At 38.2% G+C, this 27,155-nt stretch overlaps 1 protein-coding gene and 1 non-coding gene across 2 annotated transcripts in view; one reads left to right on the forward strand and one right to left on the reverse strand.

Annotated features, from left to right (window-relative positions):
- LRMDA (leucine rich melanocyte differentiation associated) overlaps window positions 1–27,155 on the reverse strand; it is a 1,119,877-nt gene that overhangs the window by 282,900 nt on the left and 809,822 nt on the right. The window lies entirely within an intron of this gene.
- On the forward strand, window positions 16,451–16,555 carry LOC126963550 (U6 spliceosomal RNA). Its single transcript, XR_007729164.1, has one exon. It is a non-coding gene; the product is annotated as a U6 spliceosomal RNA (small nuclear RNA).

Below are 27,155 nucleotides of genomic sequence, written 5' to 3' on the forward strand. Positions count from 1 at the left end.
AAAGGCTTTGAAAACTGAACCAAGACTGGAACCCGCAAAAGGCAAGACAGAAATGAGGCTAATTCTTCATAAAACAAAAAAGCAAATATTAATATTCTTCACAGGGTTGTAATATAATCCAATATTGAACCACATAATGTTCAAAATGCCCAGGATACAAGCCAAAAATTACTAAATATACAAATAAGTGTTGGTCACATTTGTGTAAAAACAAAATCCACATATATGGCTCAGATGTTGGAATTAGCAAATAAAGGCATGAAACCACCTATTATAGCTGCATAGTCCATGAGATAAAGCTGAGCTTGCTTTAAATTAGTAGAAAAGTAGAAGCTCTCAGGAAAGATACAAAAGCTATAAAAAACTTAGAAATTTTAGATCTGAAAAATGCAGCATGTGAAGCAAAAAATTCACTAGAGGCCAGGTGCAGTGGCTCATGCTTGTAATCCCAACACTTTGAGAGGCCAAAGTGGGATGATCACTTGAGCCCAGGAGTTTGAGACCATCCTGGACAACAGAGCAAGACTGCATCACTGCAAAAAGAAAAAAAAATTAGCTGGACATAGTGGCACATGCTTGCAGACCCAGCTACTAGGGAGGCAGGAGGATCCTTGAGCCCAAGAGTTCAAGGCTACAGTTAGCTGCAATTGCATCACTGCTCTCCAGCCTGGGTGACAGGAGACCCATTCTCAACAACAACAGAAAGACAGAAAGACACAAATAGAAAGAGAAAAAAGAAAGATTGATTCACTAGATTGTCTCAATAACAGAATGAAGATAATAGAGGAAAGATTTAGTGAACTTGAAGATACAAAACAATAGAGTATCCAACCTGGAAAATAGGGAAAAAATGATAATGAACAGAGCCTCAAGGACCTGTGGAACAATATGAAAAGATCTAACATATATGTATGTGGAGTAATATAAGGAGAAGAAGAAGAGATTATGAAGGAAAAGTAAAGAAATACTGTGCAAAAACTCACCAAATCTACTGCAAAATTTTTTCATATATCCAAGAAGCTCAATTACAAATATGATAAACACAAAAATCCAACACACACACAATTTAATGGATTTAAAAAGAAGACCTAAAGAAACAAAGACCAAAACAATATGGTTCAGAACTAAAAAGCAATTTGGAAAGATCAAAGAGCAGAGGGGTCACACTAAAAATCAAATTACTGACAGAGCAACAGTTTGACGTAATCACAGTGAATGCATATGAAAAATAAAATAAAATAATTAGATCATTTAAGACTCATAGGAAATAAAGACAGTAACATTTGTATGTGTACAATTAATATGACAGAAAATATATTCAAACATATACTTAAAAAAGTCCCTAAAATGAAGAAAAAAATATAGTTCAAAAGAGCTTAGCAAGTTAAAAAACTGATACAAAGAATGAAGAACAATTAGATAAATCTTAATTAAGTTACTAAAATTCAAGGGAATAAAAATCTCTACACAAGTGGATGGAAGAAAAAAGAATCTACTACAAGGAAGAAAAGTCAGTCTGACCTCATACTTATCCAGAATTCACATTCAATACAAGGAAACAATGAAGAAATATTTCTCTATACATGTAAATCGTATATAGCCTAAAACTATTATACCCAACTAAAATGTCATTCAAATATAACAAGCATGGAACTTGAGAAAATCAGGACTCATGAGCCCTTTCTGAAAAAGACAGAAGAAAGCCCAGCCAATTAGGGTTGGATTTAAGAACTCAGGAATGGAGAGCTATCATCCAAAGAACTTCCACTGAGATCTGAGTTCACTTAAATATGGAGCCAATACTAAACAACTATGGAAAGCATTGTTATAGAGGAGAATGCAATTGTCATTTACAATATAATGATAACAATGTAACTAACAAAAATTGAGAGGTAGGGGAATGGTAGGGAAAGTTGTGATCTTCATCCTTCAGAGCAGAAAAGCAGTGACTGATCCTGACTAAAATTGACATATATGATTTTCTAAAAAAACTGGTCCAATATCAAAACACATATACTCTCTTTTTCTACCATTACAGTGATTGTTGATCTAATTTTTATAAAAAGTAGGGGTGTTCCATTATTCTTTTTTTTGCCCCGATACATAGCAAAGAAGCTCTCACAAGAATAAAATATGTAACCTTTACCTTGGTGGTACTATATTCTAACTAAAAAAATAACTAACTGACTAGAAAGAACACCAGACACATTTGGGTTTTACCCAAATCAAGTTCTACTTGACTTTTCCAAGACACACACAGATGCATATAATATCCACTTTTAATGCCTGGCCATGCATTACCAGTCTACAGAAATCATTGTATTCTTATTGACCTGCTCACTTTAAAAACATCCCAGTTGGTTTTCAAATGAATATGCACAGATTGTGCCTCAGGCCCATTATAACCAGATGATCCATATCTAATTTTATGGTAAAAACACCATTTTTGCAACTCATTTATTTAATTCTTCCAATTTATATGCAGCAAGTTTAGATGGGATTAACTAAATGGAGGAAATATGGGCAAATATATTTCTCTTCCTGATGTATTTTAAGATCTTCATAAAAGACTTGTTTAATAACTTATTCCAATATTTGAAACTGGTGACCCTGAAACAGTTTAGGATATACTATGAATGACTCAGATATTATTAAGATGGAATGGTTGGGATACCTGGGATACCAAGTGATGATGACAAATACCTTCAAATATCTTCAAATGTTTAGAAATGTATATCCTGCTGTGTTTAAAAAAAAATTAAACTCTGGTTTGTCTAAAAAAAGGTAGTATATAAAAATCCATAAAAGAAAATAAAGATATTTGAAGACAATAAAACCATGACAACAATAGAAGTTCTTGAATGTTTCCTATATGGCAGGTACTCTGGTATGAACTCTACATGGATCATTTGACCTCATCCTGTAATATCCCCATTAGTTAGTGCCCTTTTCATTCACCTGATCCAGGGATACTGGATGGGGAACATACTGGAGGACACAGGAGACTACCTCCACCTCCCTGCTTCTGGAGAGGGAACTACATGTCACCTCAACCCTATGTCCCATTTCAGAACATTTCTGGACAGAATTTAGGCACTGTTACTTTATGCCCACATGTGTATTTCTTTGGAGAGTGCCATCAGGGAACCCTGTCACACATATTGGGTATATAATAGTACAAGTTATATGGAGATACGGCAAAGTTTAGGAAAGTTACACACCAGCAATGAACAGATTAGATATCATACTATTTTAAAATAATAATAAAGGCAACATGATTTTAACAAACTCTGAATCAAATTGTTGGTGTCTGGTGGTTACAATGATTCCTTAGCATCTATAATGTGGTATTAGTAAGTATAAAAGTCAGTTAAATATCAGTTTTTAAACTTTAAAGCCATTGGTTGTCAAGGTGTAAATACCCTAAATATTTACACAAAATTCAACAAAAGGAATCCAAGGTTGCACAGTTTTTAGATCTAATGGTACATCCTCGCCCAAAAGACTACCTCTTTCCATGAAGCCAGATAAAAAAGTTTTGGTCTAGAAAGTAAACATGTGGAGATATTTACATTTGGGAACAGGGATATCTTATATACAATCTATGTAGCACTGTCATAGAATTCCTCACTAAAAATTTTGCCCTAAGTGAGAGGATGCTCACCCCATGTATAGGTATATATGCAAGCCTACAGGAAAAAAAAAAAAAAAAAAAAAAAAAAGTGGTTAGTCCTTGATATGGTTTGGCTCTGTGTCCCCACCTAAATCTCATCTTGAATTGTAATCCCCACATGTTGAAAGAGGGACCTGGTGGGTGGTGATTGGATCATGGTGGCAGGTTCCTCCATGCTGTTCTCGTGATAGTGAGTTCTCACGAGAGTTAATGGCTTTAGAAGTTTTTGGCAGTTCCCCCTTTGCTCTCTCTCCCTGCCACGTAAGTTGTGCCTTGCTTCTCCTTTGCCTTCCACCATGACTGTAAGTTTCCTGAGGCCTCCCCAGCCATGTGGAACTGTGAGTCAATTAAACCTCCTTTCTTTATAAATTACCCAGACTCGGGTAGCATCTTTATAGCAGTGTGAGAACAGACTAATATAGGCCTCCAGACCAGCTTTTCCAATGTATATTCTGGGGAATAGGCCTGCTCTGACAAAGGGTTCCTTGACTGAGTCTGTTTGGAAAATGCTGAGATATTATTATAGAAGCTCAAAGCCCTCATGTTAATGTATCTTGTTAATGCATAAAAGGTAAACTGAATTTAATACATTTCCCAAACCTTTGTGATGTGGGAAGTCATTCATGGGTACATATAAAAACATCTGATACCACCCGGGTCACTGTTTCTCCTCACAGACCATGGATCTCAGGTTCTATTGAAGAGCTGTAGAATTATCTAGAAACAAAGCAGCTCTTGAATGAGAACTGTGAGAGCAATGCCCCATACAAGTCCCACGTGGCACCAAGTCCATTGAGGAGGATTTAAATTTAGTTTACCAATGTGTCCATATATCAATAGATTATAACCTTCTTCCCCCAGAGAAGGCAACCTGGCCAAAAATCCAAGGTGAATGGTGGGATGGGGGCATCTCTGTGATTATCATTCAAGATTCCTGAGACCTTTACCTTTCATGAAGTCAGGTGGGAATAACGATATGCTATCCTCCAGGAGAAGTACTGTGGAAGACCAACAATCCCTCCCTATTCCTTTATGGATCTCTCATAGTGGGATAGTGGAGAGGGATGTAGCCCATAAACATTTTAGCTTTTCTTACTGGGTGACTGCACACATAAATCAGGGCCCCTTCTTTCTCCCTGAATCAAGGTTCACTCTTTCATTCCCTAAGACTGGACTCCAATTGTGGTATACTTTGAGTCTGCTTCTCTTCCTTGGTCACAAGTATATGGAATTAATTAGCAAGAAGGCAAGTGGAAGTAATTCAGATTTTTGGAACTACATATGTAAAGATGCCAAACTATCAGTGAGACAGAGAAAGATAATAAAAGTCTTGGGGTAAAAGCAGCTTCTTATAATGGCACTTAGATCTTCCTTGTTTTTAGGTTCTGTAACAGCCACATAATCACGTATATATCCACAGCTAGGCAATGTCCAGGCCTGTTTTCTGTCACTGAACCTACATTTCTGGCCAAAATGAGATCATAGTTTGAGCTATAGGAAAACAATAAACAAGTTGGATGTGACTGAAAGAGAAAATGCAGATTTAATTATTTGCCATAGGGAGTATTCCTCTGTTACCAATCAAAGGACTGGAAAGTTGAAAAGTTTTGTTTCAATGAAAAAGCATGGATTATTTTTTTTAGCATGGAAATTTTATAAGGTAGGAATTCCTTTTTTCCAAGACATGGTCTCATTCTGCTGCCCAGGCTGCAGTGCAGTGGCATGATCTTAGCTTACTGCAACCTCCACCTCCCAGGCTCAAGGGATCCTCCCACCTCAGCCTCCCAAGTAGCTAGGATTACAGATGCATGCCACCACACCCAGCTAATTTTCGTACTTTTTGTAGAAATGGGGTTTTGCTATGTTGCTCAGGCTGGCCTCGAACTCCTGAGTTCATGCAGTTCACCCACCTTGGCCTCTCAAAGTGCTGGGATTAGAGGCATGAGTCGCCTAGTCAAGCTAGGAATTCTTGATTACATATGGATCTGTAGTAAAATTGTTCAAGAGGTCACTTTAGATTTGGCCTGGGTAGCCTAGGGTTTAGCATTTAGGCAAAGGAGAGGGGGAAAGAGATAGCTATTCTCTGTGATTATTTCTACTGTGCACTTATCAAATCAATAAAAATAATAATTGTTATTGATGGTGGCCTTCCCGCTGATTAAACGGGCCAATTTAATTGCTTCTGTGAAGTCACACAGCTCTTAAGTGTATATCATGGCGTCAGTAAAGGGCATTCAATTGCCCCCAGCTTTGTGGACAGGATGTGCATGGCATTGATTTAATTAGAGCTCTTAGATTGCAACCTGCACTCCTTCCTGAGCCCCTCTCAGCTGGAGACTTCCTCTGTTCTTTTTAAATGCTGCCCTGAGCTGGAACAAAGCAAGGTGCCCAGCAAGAAGCATTGGATTGCATCACAGAGAGGATTAAAATGCCCATTATGAGGTAAGATTCGAGTCAAAGCAGAAGGAAAAGAAGACAGGCTGTAAAAGAAAATGGGCTGCAGGCAGTAAAATATTGATTGAAAGAACTGAAAACACCATGGCATTCACACTCCTGCCCTGCCCTGCATGCCCTAAGGTCTGCCAATCTCCTGACTTCATAATCTACTCTCCACAGCTAATAATGCTTCAGCCACTCTGGTCTTCCTCCTGGCTTTCCAACACAAGACGCTGATTCCTGACTTGGGTCTTTAGAGTTGCCTTTCCTCTAGCTGAACCCTATGCTCTATACACCAGCTCCCAGCCATCTTCATCATTTAGGTCTCAGCTCAAATGCCCTGTCTTCAGGGAAGCCTTTGTTGGCATCCTAGTGAAAATAGCTCCCCTCCCCAACTGGACACTTTCCATTGTGTTGCTCTCATGCATTTTCTTTGAGGCACCAGTCAATGTTAGAAAGTGCATGGTTTATTTCTTTACTTGTCTATTGTCTGACTAATTAAAATATTAACTCCACAAGAGTAGGGACTGTGGGCCATCTTCACTGCTGTATTGATATCCAGTGTTCAGAACAGGGTGTGCACGGAGTAGATGCTTTGTAAATACTGACGGGGAACAAAAAGGGGAGTGGCTTGAGAGAATGAGAAAAGGTGAGTGGCTTGAGTGAATGAGAAATTTACTAACATTCATCTCAAGATCTCTGCTTCCTGCCTATACCACATGGTGTTACTAGGTAATGTTAAAAACAGGTATTGGGCCAGGCGTGGTGGCTCACACCTGTAATCCCAGCACTTTGGGAGGCCAAGGTGGCTGGATCACGAGGTCAGGAGATCGAGACCATCCTGGCCAACATGGTGAAACCCCGTCTCTACTAAAAAAATACAAAAAAATTAGCCAGGCGTGGTGGCAGGCACCTGTAGTCCCAGCTACTCAGGAGGCTGAGGCAGGAGAATGGCGTGAACCCAGGAGGTGGAGCTTGCAGTGAGACGAGATCCCGCCACTGCACTCCAGCCTAGGCAACAGAGTGAGACTCTGTCTCAAAAAAAAATTAAGAAAACAGGTATCAGACAACACAACATCTAGTCCTAGCCCTGTTGCTTACTAGCCATGTAATCTTGAGGAACTTAACCTCTCTGAACCAATTTCCACCTTTATAAGCAGGTTTATGAAAAGGCTTAATCTCATGGGACTGTTGGAATTTTAAAATGCATCAAAGGGCTTAGAATAACTCAGCCAGTAGTAAATGCTTAAGTAGTGTTGCTATTATTGTTGTTACTGCTATGATTAAATTTACTATATATCATGAAAAGTATCAGGGACCAGAGAACTTTCAAATGGATGCTCTACTTTTTAAAAAATTCCTAATTTAACGCAGTTTTTTCATTCAAAACAACTTAGTGTGTATCTATAGACATCCTCTTCCATCTCAATACATCATGTAGTCGGCAAGTTCAATAACTGGGCAACCCCATCTTCTATATGGACCAGCAAATGTGCACAGTCCAGCCTCCTTTCTGGCACAGTCACGAGTGGTCTTTATAAATAATTTTGGAGAAAGCAAAGCTTCCATTGTTGAAAGCTATGGAAGAGATTCTTAATTCAAACAGTATTAGGGTGGTGGATGAGGCAAATTGGAGCATGTAAAATTTCTTGGACATCATAAAAGGGAAGCAGGGATAGGGCCAGGGAGATGGGGGGTTCGATTACTGCTGAATTGCTGGCATAATAACCTGCAGCACATCACTGTGCGCCACTGGGGCTGGGAAGCACTCTCCCCGGATGATTGCTTTATGTCACCACAGATGCTACTGGCCCATCAACTACGACCCTGGGAGCAGCAAACCCCATCATAAGAAAGGGAGAAATGTAAATTTCAAAATAGATATATAAATATTCGGTGGCCCAGTGTTCCATTAGTCATTTATATTCCTGACTCTGGAATGCAAAAATGTAAATCCAGGGCCCTTCTGCAGTCAGAAGTCACCCAGGGTTCATATAATAATCTCTCTGACAAGGACTAAGCTGTGGCTGGCAATAAAACCTAGGGGGTCAATAAGCTCACTAAACATGCTGGGAGAAAACAAGGGAGAGATACACTCTCAACCTCAAATGGGGGTAGAGAGAGATTGACTGACATGTCAAACCCATCCCACCTAGTCAGAGATTTCCCTGATGCAATGGGGGCGTAAGGACAGAGCTGATTTACTCACTGACAAGCCTACATCCCTGTAAGCAGAATGCTCCAGAGCTCATTCTCGAGGTTCTGAAGGGCATGGCATTTTTTTCTGATTTACTACCATTTTATCGCTGCAAGAAATGGACACAGCGCAGATGCCCATAGTTCTAAATGAAGGTAAGTGATGTCCTTGATGCAAGCTCTTCTAATGTTCTCCTTAAAAAGGAAATCATTAAGAGTTACATCAGATCGAGTCTGATCTAATATATTAGGGGTGAGGGAAGTGGAAGGAGAGAGATGTAAATACCATAAAGCCAAAGAAATGGAAATCGCTCCAGTACAGCCCCATGGAGGGCAAGTGCAGAAGCACGCACTAGCCCTGTCATTCCTGAATGTGGGAGAGAAGCAGGACATCCAGGAATGAGAAACAGGAGGAGATGATCTACCTCAACCTGCTTAAGACAGAGAGGAAACTAAGGCACAGAGGACTATGTGTCAAGATCACACAGCTGATTAGAAGCAGATTTGGCCCAGACCTGAACCTACTAATTGACTCCCAGGGTTAGGGGTTGGGTTAGCATTAACTTTGGCCTTCACACCAGGTTATATTTGTTACAATTCCTCTCCTCTTCATTTCTGTTCCATAGGGAATTTGGCACTCTAGCATATACTGACACAAAGCCCACCCCTCAAGTTTAGGAATTAGAGAAGTGATTGACAGCCTATATGTGGCTGAGGTAGAAGATACATTTTAGGAGGTATACAGAACAAATATATGTAAATCATTTTAATAGCAATATGCAGTATTATGTAACCTAGGGACTTCATGAACATTAATTAGAACAAAATAAGATAAGTATTTAAGACATTTTAAAAGTGAACTGATTGCAAGAAAAACACCGAGTAAATAATAATACAGGGGTCAATAGACTGGGTACCATTCTAGAAATATCCTCAACATGTTTTCCAAGTCGGTTGTGTCAAATGAGACATTTCACACAAAAATGGTGATTTTACTCACAAGATTGACAGCTATAGATGGAATCCACATCTTCATTCCAGAATATTATGTTTACAATGGAATATTATTCGGCCATCAAAAAGAATGTATTTCTGAAACATGCTTCCACATGGATAAACTTTGTTTTCAAGGTTTATGTCTATAAGCTAGACATAAAAGGACAGATATTGCATGATTCCACTTACATGAAGCAGATAGGCAAATTCATAGAGGCAGAAATAGAATAGAGGTTACCAGGGCTGGAAAGTGGAGAAAGAGGGGGTTATTGCTTAATAATTATAGAGTTTCTATTGGAGTGATAAAAAAGGGTTTGTAAATAAATAGTTGTGATGGTCGTACAATACTTTGAATATCATTAATGCCACTGAATTGTATGCTTACAAGTTTAAATGGTAAGTTTTTTACATATATTTTTACCACAATTTTAAAAGTTATAGTGTAATATGTCAAAAATCATTGAATTATATAATTTAAATGGGTAAGTGATATAGTACGTGAATTATACCTCAAAATAGCTGTTTAAAAAAATATGTGCATAAAGTTAAGGATATTCTTGCCAAGAAAGGAAGTTGCATATGGTGACCTGTGGAAATTCATCTCAACTATGGGAATGCCATTCTTTATCATGGCATCTGGTCTATCATGCCCCAAAGAGTCCCTATAGAAGGAGGCATGACTATCTTGGGTCTATCTAAGGGAGGTTAGTTACAATTTGAATTTATCAGCACTCTTGATAATGTGTCCCTCCTGTATCGTTTTCCCATAAGAGCTATCTGGGAAACTCCAGCCTGTATTAATTAGATCATCACCCAGAGATTGAATGTTCTCCAGAATCAAAACAAACTCATCTCCTGTTAGAAGTCTAGTTTTTAAATTCTAACCTGTGAATTTTTGAAATTAAGTTTCAAATTGTCATCCACTCAATTTATGTAAATCTACTAGGGCATTTCTCAAAACTCATCAAAAATGCCACTTTGTAATAAATATAAAATAGTAATAATCTACTTAACCCAAGGTCTAATATACTGAGTTATAAATAAAGAGGCAAGATAACCTAGTGTCATGGACATGGAATTTAGTAGACAGACCTAAGCTGAAGCCCCAGCTGTTCTACCTCCTCACTTTTCTTACTTCCCTGTACTTAGTTTCCTATTCAAAAAATTGAGATAATGACTCTTTCCTCAAACAGGTATTGTGAGAACTAAAATAGATAATATGATGAAGAGTACAATATTACTGCATATAGCAAATGTTCTATAAATAGTAGTTAAATACGTATTCATAAACACAAAAAAGCAACACAGGATCTAGAGAAAGAAGAGTTGGCAAATAAGAAATTATCAGTCTTCCTCTAGCAGCTAACAGGTAATCCTGTCTTTGCAAAGGAGTATTCTATGGAGAAGCAGGTGTAAACCTCCAGATTCTAACATTATAGGATAAAATGGCCTAGGAACATATCCAACTACCTTTATTACAAAAAGATGATTATTATTATACTACTAATACTAGTGTGAATATTTATTGTGTACTTATTATATGCCAAGCATTTTCATACACATTTTTTTATTATCCTGGTTAATCCTCCCAACAACTCTATGAGGTAAGTGCTCTTAGTATCTCATTTTCTAGATCAGTTAATCAAGGCTTAAAAAGGGTAAATAACTGGTCTGAGATCATGTAGAGATTAAGGGTGATGGCCAGGATTCCAAACGCAGGCTATGTGACTTGTAACCTTAACAGCTATGCCATCATCCATTCTCACTTAGAAATCTTGCAGATGATTAATTTACTTTGCCAGTTAGCCTAATACCAAGACAGAAGGTACCTAGAATGCAAATGTAAACAGTTTGGTGGTTTCCTGAACATCATCCCTCACGCAAATGGAAATAACATGTTAGTCTTTTGGTTTGTAAATTAGTTTCTTAGACATGAACTAATAAGGTCATTTTTAACACGTGAATGACTAGTAATAACATCAAACCAACACACATGGAAAGCTGAAGATCCGACTCTTCCCCAACAATAACCAATGTACAGTCACCTCGGGACTCAGCCCATAAGGACCTGATGGGTCTTCTGTGACCATTCCCCCAGCACTCTCTTAAGTATAAACACTGGGCTCCATACCAAGCCTCCCCTGTGCTTGTTATAGACATCCAAAACTTCCTGACCATGTGGAAAGTGAGGAGCACTTCCTGAGAATGGTCCTACTATTGGAGAAGGGCACAGGTCCCTGTGTGCTCCCAGAACAGAGAAGGCAGAATTTGGCTGCACTGAGTGTGAGCACATGAAAAGAAGCAACTCTAATAACCAGGGCTCAGTAGTGCTTGATGAGAACCACTGAGCCCTATATTGATTGTGAAGCGCCTATAGCTGCTGATGCTTGACAGATGACACTCAACTTTCAGCCTGGGTGGAAGAGCAATAATAAAAACATTGCCCTCAAAGAAAGAACTCCAAACCATTATTCAACCTTTCCTTTGGAAATGTAAGGTTTCTCCTTAGAAACATGAATAAGGTACAGAGAACAGCTAAAAGATGAGGAAAGACATAAATTGGATTGGATCAACAATTTCCTGCTTCTGCCTCCTGCTGTTCACACACTCAGTCACACAGAGTGCCCCTGTGCAGGCCCCAGAGGTCATGGGATCAAATATAAGTTTCGAAAGTTGAAGAGGGAGAATCCATTTCAAATGACTTAGAGGATAACTGTCACTGGAATTAATATGGTTGGAATGTTTAAAATTGCCACAGGTTCCTTCACTTTTGAAAGGTGTCAGGCCCCTGTCTTGAACACTGCATGTCTGTCTGTGATACCTCAGTGAAAGGTTGCATTATCACAGACAGTTTCAGGCTAAGGAAAGCTTATTTAATTTACTGAACTGCACATAGAAATTGGCAAAGATGAGTCCAAAAGGTTAAGCATGGGGCATGATTCTTACCTCTCTTCATTTCCCATAGTACTATAATGTCCCATTAAATTTTCCTTTCACAAAGGTGCCTGAAAATATGTTTTACATTTCTCCATGCGTACCTTTCTGTTTAGTACTCAGGACTCCTCTCCCAAAGAATTAAAACAGATGAGAGAGGAGACATAGAAATCTGCTTCTCTCCTATGGGATAAAGTTGGAATTTAAGAGAGCAAAATCTGAAGTGCTAAATTGGGCAAACAGCATGAGAAGCAGTTGAGCTGACTGAAATACTTGTAGTGGACATGCCTTCAACTAAAATGACCATGCCACTTGCAAATGGAAAACACATTATTTCAATCTGCTTCCTCTTTTTGTTTGTTTGTTTTTTGTTTTTTTAGACAGAGTCTTACTCTGTCACCCAGGTTGGAGTATAGTGGTACAATCTCAGCTCACTGCAACCTCTGCCTTCTGGGTTCAAGCAATTCTCATGCTTCAGCCTCCCAAGTAAGTGGGACTACAGGCATATATCATCACGCCTGGCTAATTTTTTACATTTTTAGTACAGACAGGGTTTTGCTATGTTGGCCAGGCTGGTCTTGAACTCCTGGCCTCAAGTGATCTGCTGGTCTTGGCCTCCCAAAGTGTTGGGATTACAGGTATGAGCCATCATGCCTGGCCTCAACCTGCTTCCTTTCAACATTAAAGGTAAATGAACATATTACTGCTAAAAGGAGGAATAAAAGTAAATGAACTCAGATTCTCAGGTTTCCCTTAGAGTCAACGGAACCCTTCCAAATGGCAGTAGTTCCAAGTTTTAGCTCTTGCAAGATTACCTACGAATGAGTTATGATGACAGCAAATCCATCATTATTATGAAGGCAGAGTTTTACATGGTTGAATAGAGCTTTCCATTCTTTTTTAACCTGTAGCAGAAGACATCAGAGTTGACAGAGGTTTTGCCACTATAACATAGAAGGGCCTCTGAGTTACACTTTTATCCCTCTCAGGGTCACCTATCACCAAAATCAATTTATTTCTTTGCTTCAATATTTATGCATGTTCAACATTTTACCCCTACATATTATTCTTGCTCCTACATAGCATTCTTCCACCTGAGCCTATTCGTGCTTTCTACATAGCAAGCACTACGCAAGATGGTAGGGATCCAAGAATGAACAAGCTCCCATCCCTGCCTGGGCTTATAGTCCAATGGGACAAAACACTGTAAATATGTGAGATGAGTTATGTAGAAGCTTGAGCAATGTGCTATGGAAGAATATCTTATTGAGTCTAAAAGGCAAAAAAGATAAAGCAACCATCGTGCAAGCTTGGAAACAATGCCTCAGTAGAATCATCACCAAATTAAAATAGCACATCAACTCCATTTTTTTCTATTTTGATTTTTCTTTGAATTTCATATTGCTGTAAACTGACAAACATTTTTTGCAAAAGCATAAGAAAGAGAGAGAATGAGATAAATTGATGATCTTTAAAAAAAAAAAATTTTGTTGGAAATTCCTTTTGTGGTCCCAGATTATAATAAAGCACATTGAAACACTTCATCAGAAACAAGTTTGCCTTGTAATCAACTTTCTAGAGATGAAAAGGTGACCCAAGAGGTATCTTCCAAAGTAAAGATCAGTCATTTAATGTTTGGAACGTATCCTTCTGAAGATAGCATTTGAATTTTTTTTTCAATTTGAAAATGAGATTATAAACAACTACAAAGAAGACTTTCCCCAAAATGCTAATGTTAACAACATTGCAAAGTTCTACGAAAATGATTCTATTTCCTTATGAGAAAAATTATATTAGGGCATACAACATGTATATTCTGTAAAGAAAATGGTTAGCAAGGGCTTAAGAAAGGGCAAATGGCTGGCAACAATCAGGCACAGCAGCAATCAGGCACAGGCCAGAGCCAGCTGTGGAAACAGAGTGTCACAAGTCACCCCGGCCAGCATGACTTCCCCTGGTAAACTTGCTGGAAAGCATGAATTTGTCAAGAGGGTTCACTTTGGGGAAAAAAACAGGGACCAGCAGAACCTCAGAACTAAAGGCCATGGATTTGGAAGCTTGAGAAAGAATCTGTACGGAAGAAGTTAGTGCCCGTTCTCCAAGCCTAGGGCCAAGTAAGTTGCAGAGGAAAGATGTTGAATAACCCAAGACCAATCAGAGAAGATGCAGGTGCCGAACACATATATGCCAGAGAGTTATTTGAGATCAGTTACCTTAATCTTTCACTTGACAGAAGATGAGGCTGAGACCCAGAAATGGGAAAAGACTTGTAAACGTCACACAGTGCCAGAGCCAGAACCTAAACCTGAATGCCAAGTGACTGTACTTTCCATCACCCCACTTTGTTCTTTTCACTGAGAATCATTCAGAAAATAAAGCATGCTGATAAGAAGCAGATGCATGAGTGGAGCAGGTTGGGAGCATGAGGCTAGCATGAGTGAACACTGGTGGTAAAGATTTCAGTCACTGAGAACCCAGGTGATTCCTGATTCTAGATTATAAGCATTTGAAGGCTTTTGGTTTTCTTTAAGAAATGGAGTCTCATGTTGTTGTCCAGGCTGGAGTACAGTGGCATGCACATACCTTGAACTCCTAGGCTCAAGTGATCCTCCCACCTCTGCCTCCTGGATAGTTGGGACTACCAGTGAATACCACCATATCTGACTAATTTATTTTTTATTTTTTTAGAGACAGGGTCTTGCTATGTTGCCCAGGGTGGCCTTGAATTCCTAACCTCAATGATCCTCCCACCTCAGCCTCTCAAGTAGCTGAGATTGCATGAGGCTTGTTTTCTAATTTTATTGCCAACAATTTTGTTCCCCACTAATATTTTTCCTTCTCCAACAACTCCATAAACCTATCAAGATGGCTCAAATGTCATTCTAAATTTGTTTTGTAGTCATAATCCACCTGTTGTGCACATGTGGCTCATCAACGAGTTTACATTATGGGTTCATCCTGCAGAAATGTTATCTATCTTTATAAGTGTGTGTATAAAAATGTTTTTGCACATATGACTTTCAAAAAATATGTAAAGCAAATATTTAAGGTTCAACTTGCAGACTCATTATTGAAGGTATGTGTGTTGCTTTTCAAGGCTTACGAGAAGTGAGTATAAATAACAATAAACCTAAGTAGAAATGCCTAAAGCTAATTATCTCCTTGATACTATGACCTAAGCACAAGAGTGTAGTCAAAGGCTCTTATTTTTGCATGTCCAGTGTTAATTCACTCTTCATTTCATAACAACCAGGGTGTCATTTTTTTTTTTTTTAAGAACCAGTGCTTTCCACCTTTCTTTTCATATGATTCTGATGGACCTGAGCCCAGTTCCTGGTAGGAGGTGTGGGTCTGACCCAGGTGATTAGTTCAAACATTGAAACACAAGCCGGCTGGGTGCAGTGGCTCACGCCTTTAACCAGCACTTTGGGAGGCCGAGGCGGGTGGATCTCGAGGTCAGGAGATCGAGACCATTCTGGCTAACATGGTGAAATCCCGTCTCTACTAAAAAATGCAAAAAAAAAAAAAAAAAAAAAAAAAAAATTAGCCAGGCGTGGTGGCAGGCGCCTGTAGTCCCAGCTACTCAGGAGACTGAGGCAGGAGAATGGCATGAACCCAGGAGGCAGAGCTTGCAGTGACCTGAGATCACGCCACTGCACTCCAGCCTGGGCGACAAAGTGAGACCCTGTCTCAAAAAAAAAAAAAAAAAAAAAAGAAGAAGAAGAAGAAAAAAAAGAAAAGAAATGCAAGCCAATCCAGCCAATAAAAGTCAGTCTTCAAATTTTGTCTTGAACTGGCCGGGCGCGGTGGCTCAAGCCTGTAATCCCAGCACTTTGGGAGGCCGAGACGGGCGGATCATGAGGTCAGGAGATCGAGACCATCCTGGCTAATACGGTGAAACCCCGTCTCTACTAAAAAATACAAAAAACTAGCCAGGCGAAGTGGCGGGTGCCTGTAGTCCCAGCTACTTGGGAGGCTGAGGCAGGAGAATGGCGTGAACCCGAGAGGAGGAGCTTGCAGTGAGCTGAGATCCGGCCACTGCACTCCAGCCTGGGTGACAGAGCAAGACTCCGTCTCAAAAAAAAAAAAAAAAAAAAAAAAAATTTTGTCTTGAACTATTGGAAACAGCTCTCTTTCCAGTGGGGTTGCTAAGCTGGCAAGAAGTAATCCATTTGCTGATATTGGCCATCTTATCAAAATTTATTTCTTAAAAATGCTCACTTCAGTGGTACCTATACTTAAATTATAATGATACAGAGAAGATTAGCATGGCCCCTGCACAAGGATGGCATATGAATTTGTGTAGTTCATACATTTAAGAAAAGGAAAAGGGTGCAGAAAACATACTTAATGAATTAATAGCTGAAAACTTCCCAAGTCCTGGGAGAAAGATAGACATCCAGATCCAGGAAGATCAAGGAACTGCAAATAGAGTCACTCCAAACAGGTTTTCTTGGAAGCACATTATACTCAAATTGTCAAAAGTCAAAGACAAAGATTGAATCCTAAAAACAGCAAGAGAAAAGCATCAAGTCACATATAAGGGAACCCTCATTACATTAATAATGGGTTCTCAGCAGAAACCTTATAGGCCAAGAGAGAATGGGATGACATATTCAAAGTACTAAAAGAAAAAAAAATGCCAGCCAAGAATATTATACCTAGCAAAGCTATCCTTTAGAAATTAAAGAGAAATAAAATCTTTTTCAGACAAGCTAAAACTAAGTAGATTTATCACCACTAGATTGGCCTTACAAGAAATTCTCAAGGAAGCCTTACATCTGGAAAATAATAATCACCATCATGAAAACATGCAAAAAATGGCTGTAAAACTCGCTGGTAGAGACAATACACAAGGAAGAAAGAGAAAAGAAGCAAGGCAATACACAAAAGAAAAAGAGAAACCTGTCACTACAGAGAATATCCAAGTGCAAAATTAAATAATAAGTGAGGAAGTAAAGAACAAGATATACCAAAACAACCAGGAAACAATGAATAAAATGACAAGAGTAAGTCCTCACCTATCAATAATAACCTTGAATGTAAATGGATTAAATTATCCAGTTAAAAAACATAGACAAGATGAATGGATTTAAAAAGAAAAAGATCCAATTATATGCTGTCGACAAGAGACTCACCCTCACCTCACATGTAAAGACATCTATAGACTTGAACTGAAGAGATGGAAAGATATATCCCACACTAGGAGAAACCAAAAGCAAGCATAAGTAGCTACACTTATATCAGTCAAAACACACTTCAAGTCAAAGTTCTAAAAAGAGATAAAGAAGGATATTATACAACAAAGGAATCAATTAAGCAAGAGAATATAAGAATTATAAATATATATGCACCCAACACCAGAGCACTGATATATATATAAAACAAATTATTAGATCTAAAGGGAGAGATAGACCCCAATACAATAATAGCTAAGGGACTTCAACACCTTACTCTCAGCATTGGACAGATCATCTAGAAAGAAAATCAACAAAGAAATGTTGGAATTAAACTGCACCAGAGACCAAATGAACTTAACAGACATTTAAGTAACATTTTACCCAACAGCTACAGAATACACATTCTTATCAGCAGATGCAACATTCTCCAGGATAGACCATATGTTACGCCACAAAACAAGTCTCAACAAATTTTGATCAATCAAAATTATATCAAGCATCTTCTCAGACAACAATAGAATAAAACTAGAAGTCAATAACAAAAGGAATGCTGGAAACTGTACGGATACATGGAAATCAAACAACATACTCCTGAACAACCAATGAGTGAAGGAAAAAATTAAGAATGAAAAGGGGCAAATGATCTGAACAGACATTGCTCAAAAGAAGACATACAAATGGCCAAGAAATATATTTTCAAATACTCAACATCACTAATCATCAAGGAAACATAAATCAAAACACCAATGAGATATCATCTCACCCCAGTTAGGATGGCCATTATCAAAAAGACAAAAAATAACAAATGTTGGTGAGGACAGTGAAAAAAGGGAACTCTTTACACTGTTGGTGGGAATGTAAATTAGTACAGCCACTATGGAGAACAGTATCAAGGTTCCTTAAAAACTACAAATAAAACTACCATATGATCCAAAAATCCTTCTACTAAGAATGTATATAAAGGAAAGGAAATCATCATATCAAAAAGACATCTGCACTCCCATGTTTATTTGAAGCAGTATTCACAATAGGCAAGATATGGACTAAGCCTAGGTATCCACCAACAGAATAGTAGATAAAGAAAATGTGATATATATACACACAAAGGAATATCACTCAGCCATAAAAATAAATTAAATCCTGTCATTCATGGCAACATGGATAAAACTGGAGGATATTATGTTAAGTGAAATAAGTCAGGAACAGAACTAACTAAACACCACATGTTCTCACTCATATTGTGGAAGCTAAAAAAAGATGATCTCATAGAAATGAAAAGTGGAAGAGATAATACAAGAGGCTGGGAAGGGTAAAACAAAGAGAGGGTTAGGGAGATTTGTTAAAGGATGAAAAATTACAGCCAGATAAGAGGAATAATTTCTCATGTTAAAAAAAACATTGTAGAATGATTACAGTTAACAATAATATATTATATCATTCCAAATAGCTAGAAGAAGGATATTGAATGTTCCCAACATAAAGAAATGAAAAATGTTTGAGATGAGGGATAAGCTAATTACACTGATCTGATCATGCAATACATTATACGTATTGAAACATCAATAGGTATCCCGTAAATATGTACTATGTATTATGTACTATGTATATAAGTATTATGTGCCAAGTAAAAAAAATACATTTAATTTAAAAAGGCTATATGAACTACATAAAAAAGTAGAACTGAGACAAAGTATGCAGATGGAAATTACTGCCAATGTTACTTGAATACCTGGAGATAGCACAACCCTTATGGGTAGGTGGTAGATTATTCACAAAAAAATGCTGCAAAAATTCCTTTTCCCTCTATATATTCTTCCCTGGGCAATGTAACCTTACCACTCTTCCATCAAGAGGTAGAGTCTTGTTCTCCACCCCTAGTATGTGGACTTGGCCATGTAACATGTTTTGTCCAATGAGTCATTAACAAATGTTATGCAAGTAAATGCCTAAAAGGTACTTGAGCGTGGAGTTTTCCTTCTCCTGTTAGGGGAACCTTTCTCCCACCACATAACACGCCCAGGCTAGCTTCCTGGAAGAAGAGAGATCACATGGAAAGCTATTCCAGCCATCTCAGCTGAGCCCCAGACATGTGAGGAAATTTGCGACCATACAGCCCCAACTGAGTCAGTCCAGAGAGGAAGCATCCAGCCAACCCACAGGACTGTGACCTTATATATAGCTAATATTTTAAGCCATTAAATTTTTAAGTGGTTTGTTGCAAAATAAAAGGTAATTAATAAAGTATCAAATTATATATTTTTTTAGCAATTTGAATTGTTTTATCATCTGTAACCAAAATAAAAATAAAAATACCCAATGCTGGCCGGCCGTGGTGGCTCACACCTATAATCCCAGCACTTTGGGAGGCTGTGGCAGGCGTATTACCTGAGGTCAGGAGTTCGAGACCAGCCTGGCCGACATGATGAAACCCCATCTCTACTAAAAATACAAAAATTAGCTGGGCATGGTGGCGGACACCTGTATTCCCAGCTACTCAGGAGGCTGAGGCAGGAGAATCACTTAAACCTGGGAGCCAGAGGTTGCAGTGAGCTGAGATCATGCCATTGCACTCCAGCCTGGGCAACAAGAGTGAGACTTTGTCTCAAAAAAAAAAAAAAAAAAATACCCAGTGCCATAGCTAGCATATTTGATACCCAGAACAGATAATTTTTAATACCCCCTTCCTCCATAAAACAAAATTCTTTTCAGTTATAATCATGTAATTAGTAATTATTATTTTTTCTTCATTTGCTTTTGTTTTGAAATAATTAACAACTAAAAAGAAAATTAAATTTTTAATGTAAAGCTATTATTCAAATATATTTGAGTTATTCATGCATAAACTTAAATTTGCAATTACCAAAGAAAAAATAGTACACTTCATGGTTTGTATTTTATTGTTTTAAATATTAAGTACAAGTAAATGCTCCAAGTAGTCTCACTGAATGACAGAACTAACTCAAGACCTGTTTCTTTATCTCTCAATCATTTTTCTGTGACTGCCTAGTTCAAATATATTGTTCAAACGCAGAAATATATGCTACTAAGGTTTTAGAGATACTGACTGTGATGTGATCTCTAATAATTCCAAACCACTATGAATTTATAGCTAAGTTCATGTATGCTAAGGCTTCCTGGAGAGCTAGGAGTTCTCCAGATTAACTCCATGTAGAATACAATGTGTCTTAAAAGATAAACTTTTAACTGTGTTAAAATGTAATAAACATTAACAATAATAGTCATTATTTTCAAATACAACAGAACTCCTGGCAATTATTTAGACTGACAGCTTTTTTCCAGAGACGAGTATTTTTATCACTTTAATTGCCTGAATTGCCAGTACATGGTGATAATAGAATATACATAAAATTTTAGTTGGTTTTATTATTGTTTCAAAGTTTTCTACAAACAATGCATCCCCTCATTGTCTGTACCTGGAGTAGACCACTCTCGTCCCCCTGCCCTTGATATGCCACTGTGAATAACACTGGAAATAAGTTTCATTCATGTTGAGAATGATATTCTCCAAAGGACTCCGTCTGAAGCACAACGGAAGTGTTTAATGAATATGTTTGCATGTGGGAGAAAATTTCCAGCAAGATGATTTCAATATTGACCTAAAATTTCCAAGTTTCCTAGAAAGAGAAATGAAGATCATTGATGGCTTTAAGCATTTCAGCACAGTGACCAGGTAGAACTAAGTTTTCATTGGAAGAAAATGCTTAAATAGTCTTCACTGTGATACTCTATTGCAATTTACTGTAAAATCCTTCTAATTCCAGAAAATTATCATGGTTCTCTGGACCAAGACAAGCCAACAAACAATAACTTATTTCCAATTAATTTCCAACTAATCATACACCCTTTAAGGTGAGTTCCCTCTTTCAGGATTCAGGTAAAGCCCCAGATTTTCTTGAGAGAGCTAAAGATATTACACAATGAGTCATAGAATTAGAAGAATGAAACTGATCACATGATGCCATTGATCTATATAAACCTATTCCCATTGAATGTCCATTTGACTTGACTACATATTTTATTCATCTGCTTTATAGCTGGTCGGTTGTATCTTAGTAAATTCAATCCCCTTCAGACTGAAACATATTTTATTCTCTCCAATATGTGCCTTTCTGCTACATTTTATTCCATTTGGTATACTTCCTAATCAATTCTTTTGTGAGCTTCATTTCATTCAGCACAATGTATCCATTGTTAGGATTTATTTCTTTCAGAATGATTTAAATCTATTTTGCTCGACGCTGCTTTAAAGCTACTATATGCACTATCAATTCCCATCCACTGGGCCATGTGGTCTGGTTCATACTCCATCTTCTTGGTTGAGGAAAGATGTACTTTCCTAGCTTGGTCTGATATGAAATGACGGTTGCTTTTTATCTATCCTGGCAATGGCTGTGGACTGAATAATAAGAATGATATGTAGCCATGTGTACAAATGTCAGTGTATTACAGGTACCCAAGGTTGAGATGGGTAACAGTGGGCTCCTAATATCCTTAGAATGAAGTCATCCTTCAGAATCTATGCTTCTACAATTCTAGGTATCATTTCCAACAGAGGAAATGCAACACACAATCATCAAGCACTCTCGTAAATCCTTGCTGACTTAAAGGACAGCGGAAGGTTGCCTTCTTTGGTAGTATTAATTGTAAGTCACTTTTAATTTTGGTTGGCCCCAAACTTTATGTTCTTTCTTAGTCTTCGAAAGTTCATTTTGCACCATAAAATTATTTTATTCTTCATAGAGAAAAAAACAAAAGTCAATGAAAGACATTTGATTTTAATGACCTTTTTAGTGACTTACCTTCTAATTAATAGAAAACTAGAAAAGGTCTGGGGGAAAGCCCAAAGAGGTGAACGAATAAAAGAACAAATCATGTTGCTGGATATGAGCAGATCAGTTAATTTGAAAGGCTGAGTGTAAATAGGGAAAGCCTGGAAGGTTAGTCTAAAAAAGTACGTTGAGGTCAAGGTTAAGTGGACTTAGAAGCCAGGCTAAGGGTTTGTGGCTGTATCCCAAATGCGAGGAGGAGGTCCTGAAGGTTTTTGAACAGGGAGTTGACATGATACAAGGACATTGTTCCTATAAAACTGGTCCTAACTTCCTAAAATAAAAGGAACTTGAACTAAACACATGGTGATGGGTCATCATGCCCTGAATGTGACAGTGGAGGAGAACACCTTGTTCAAAAGAAAGGTATTTCCAATAGAGAGAGGGGAGAGAAGAAGAGGTGAAGAGGGAAAATCCTTTTTGGATACCAGGAAAATTAGGCAGAAGTGCATTTAGTGAACATATTTAAAACGTAGCAACATAATATATATTATATAGCAGAACAAATGCCAACATGATCAAACTTATAAAATAAAAAGATTGGTGGTATGGAAGATATGAAACCCCTAGGAGAAAGTGACCGTGCCTAATTGGAGATAACTTTGCATATTTTGGAACACAAATATATGAATACTCTTGATTGGGTTTGCTTTATTTTTAAGAGACTATAGCATTTCAGTATAGTACAGTACAGTACAGTACAGTATAGTATAGTATAGTACAGTACAGTATAGTATAGTATTTCCACAGATATTGATCCTAATAGGACATGAAATTCCAGAAGGAAGGATGCTACTAAAAGTGAAATTCTGAGTATATAATTATGAAAACTGACAACAAGGAAGGTTGGGGAAGCTTGAGGATGGGGAAGCAGTGAAAGAAACCAAACTAGTATAATTGTATGGGGCACATTCTATGAACTCAGATTTTAAGAAGTCACTTATGAAAACAATGCTCAAAGGAAGAAAGTAAGTCTACTGTTGGAAAATGGTTTTTAAAAAAAGAAATCCCAAATGACAGAGAAAAGGCAGAATGATTAAAACTAAGCTCTTGTTTTGTCATTATTTTCTCCATCATGAAATTATATCTTTAGGCTAGACTGATGAGTGAAAAGTAAAAAAGAAAAAAAAATGAAAGAATGAGGCCCTAGAGAGCTTACAAGACAGGAGAAGCCTGGTCTCTAGACCTATACAAGTAGTATCTTATTTTATGATAGCAACAGTAAAATAATTCTTATAGATCTGATCATGGAAACAATATTACTAATATTTGAAAAAATAAAGATCAAAAGCAAATTTGGGCAAATTTCATATTTTTGTTGATTTTTTTAAGGAGGAACAAGATTCTAAAAATAATAAGGCACTACAATTGTGAAAAATTATATTAAATATATGATATATGAGCAAGTTGAAAAGATAGTAGCGATTTGTAAGAGCTAGTACACCTTTTTACCTAGAACGAGTAAGGCCAAATCAATCTCTCTCTCTCTCTCTCTCTCTCTCTCTCTCTCTCTCTCCACTCCCTTTCTCTCTGTCTCTCTCTCTCCCTGCCTTCTAGCTCTTTTAGAAATAGTTATTCAGCTGGTAGATCAGTGAGACCATAAACATTATACATTGATTTCAATAAGACATCTAACAAAAATCCCCCATGATATTGCTTTGCAACGAATAAAATAAATGAGATGCAGGTCAATTCATAGCAGATCAATTAACTACACCCAAAAAAAAAAATGTTGATCCATGAATCAATGTCCTTAAACCTACCCTCAGGACTCTATCCTTGCCTCCAGATTGTTGAATAAAACCCAGAAATCTGTGTTCTAACAATAGGCTAAACCCAAGGACCCATAATATGCAAAACGAAGCAAAAGTACCCACTTAGATCTGAAAACTCAATTTCCCAAGCAAGGGATGGGAGAGTTTTTCTGGGCAGTAGCTTAAAAAATAAAAGCCCAGCAGGCACTGGTTGACTCTGAGCTCTATCACAATAACACGCGACAGATGCCTGGCCTCCCTGGAAGTTGCCCCGCTCATACACAACCGTCTGCATGTCCTGGGTGGGATGTGGGATGAAATGTTTCTTCCAATCCTCAGGTTCCACGACTCTAACATCAGTATGAATCCCCGCCTGGTGACCTGTGTGTGTATTGCTAAACAATCGCAGAGGAAGAATCGCAGAAAACAAAGGCGATTACAAGTGTTTCTAAAGCCACTGATTTTATCACAAGCCACATAAGAAACCTTCCCAATATCTGCTAATTACCAGAAGGTACCAGAAGTATCTAGCAGTAGGGACACACACCCCAGCTGACCAAACCATTAGTTTAAGACAGGCAGAAAAACCTAACATCTCCCTGCCATGACAAAGGCAACTAGAATTGCCAAATCCTATACACAAAACATTTAATTTATAACAGTTAAAACCTGGCCTCTGACCAAGTCCAAAAGAACTATGTCTTATTTCACTTGCTCTTGAATATGTCTCTTTCAGAGATAAATGGCTCTGCTCTTGGCCAGTCCTCCCCTCTGTGTGGTGTTTTGTTTAGCTGGGCTTATGACAAGCCAAGAGTTGATGCATCTGCTTGAATGTGTAATTTACCTCTCTGGTCAACTTAGCTTTTTTTTCCTTGACAATATTATGTCAAACAATCACATCACAACTGGCTCTGATCTCTTTGTTGTTAGCTAATAAATTAAAGAGTATTTATTATCTGCAATCCTTTTTTCCTCTTTTAATGGTGACACATTTGTGGTGAATTACAGGGCAGCTTTATAAACTAGGCTCCAGGCCAGTCTCAGGCCCTGCGTCCATGTGAACGTTCCTTCTCCCGGTTGGCCTCCCAGACTGGTGGTAAATCAAGGCAGCTGTCACAGCACACTAAGTTAGTGTGCGTCATTGGGGAGAGCAGGAAGCGTTGGGGGTATAATTCTGTCCATCAAACTAATATGTTATATCAGTAGCTTTGTAATCTTCTGCCATAACTTATGGGAAGTGACACCTAAGAATTCACTTTGAAGGCAATGTGTTTCTTAGACTTTAAGTCAAAACAGACCCGATTCACAGCAACAGTTCCTCTGTTTACATGAGTGGATTTCTAGTGCCAGGGAACCAGGTCCCTATCAATGTGGCAGTATTTAACACGCTCCACCACCGGCTGGATTCTGTTTACAGCCCTCAGGGCAGGATTTGTAAACTTTTCAAACAGGGTTTCTTCTCTTCTTTTTGTTACCCTTGCCTTAACCTCCAGTAGCAGGATAGATAAACATGCTCCTTGAATGTTATCATGACAAAGCAAACCTCTGACAGACGGGAATGAATGGGTGACCCATTTCCCTTGTCCGGTCCCCTTCAACCTTTGTCTTGACAAATGTGGGAAATGGCTCTGGAGGACAGAAGAATACTCACAGCACTATGATAGCAGTGTCAGCTTTGTGCTGTTGCTAAATGTCCACACGGTACTTAGAAATGACGGGAGATAACCTTCAATGGACAGTGTGCTTTTCTAAGTCGTGACATCAATGTGACCAAACTTAGACCGTGCGTCCTCTGAAAGCAATGCCTTATTTTCTAGGATTTGCTGTTGGATTGCCCCTGTCTTCCCCCTTCTCTCATCCTTGGCTGTTTTTCTCAGCAGGCCAATGAGAGAAGCCCTTTGGGGAAGATTAAGTAGTTTTGTGAGCTGCCATCTGATGGAAAAGAAATCTACAAGAACTGTTCAAAGGAGCTCTTCCTCCCCCAGGCACAAGACTAAATATGTACAGTAAAGAAATTTGAAAAATGCCTGCCCTTGCCATCCCCAATACCCCTTTGATTGATAGCAGAGAGGGTTTGCTATGATAATTCTACTTTGACAGGTCCCAGGCATAAATCCCACAAAGTTGTTGCTCTAGTTTGACAACCTTGGAGGGCTCCAGTTAGGAACAGGAAACAGGCCTCTATTTTTCACCCTCAATGCTCCTTCAGGTGCAAAGAAAAGATCGTATGGAAAAAATAAATTCTTATCTAAGGGGGAAACCAAATTCAAAGCAGTTTTAGTACTTATTCATCAGAAAGAATGTCCAATGGAGAAAGATGTGACCTCAGTCCTTCTTCAAACTTAAATTTAAATGCTCCAAATACAAGATTTGAAACCTATTCATGATGAGAAACGGATACACTTTTTTCATTTTTTGGTTCTCCAAAGTTATCTTAGTATTCTCCTTCAAGGTCAGTCTAGAAATGTACCATAACATTTTATAAAACTCATTACTTACAAATGAAAGTACATACACATCCTAATATCCATAATTTACCATCAAAAGCTTGCAATGTGCCACCCGCTGTAACTCATTTTATCCACTCAATTCTCATAACCACCTTAAATGAGTAAAGTCTCAATTTATAAGAATGCAGTTAAAAAGAGAGTCAAACTAATGAATTTTTTCCAGGATACATCTTTCAGTCTTGCTTCACAAAATGCCAGGGGATCTTTGGCAATCAGTGCACCTTCCCTCTCCCCTTCTCCAGCTGAAGAATGATAACTCAGCAACGAGAACCCTAGTCATGAAATCATATTCAACTGTGTTAAATGAAAAATTTGTGGCTGAGTGAGGTGGCTCACACCTGTAATCCCAGCACTTTGGGAGGCCGAGGCAGGCGGATCACCTGAAGTCAGGAGTTCAAGACCAACGTAGCCAACATGCTGAAACCTAATTACTACTAAAATTACAAAAGAAAAAAATTAGCCGGACGAGGTAGCACATGCCTGTAATCCCAGCTGGCTGAGGCAAGAGAATCACTTGAACCTGGGAGGCTGAAGTTGCAGTGAGCGAAGATCGTGCTATTGCACTCCAGCCTGGGCAACAAGAGTGAAACTGTCTCAAAAAATAAATAAAAATAAATAAATAAATAAAT

Source organism: Macaca thibetana, chromosome 9, assembly GCF_024542745.1.
Source record: "Macaca thibetana thibetana isolate TM-01 chromosome 9, ASM2454274v1, whole genome shotgun sequence".
In the NCBI taxonomy this organism is placed as follows: domain Eukaryota; kingdom Metazoa; phylum Chordata; class Mammalia; order Primates; family Cercopithecidae; genus Macaca; species Macaca thibetana.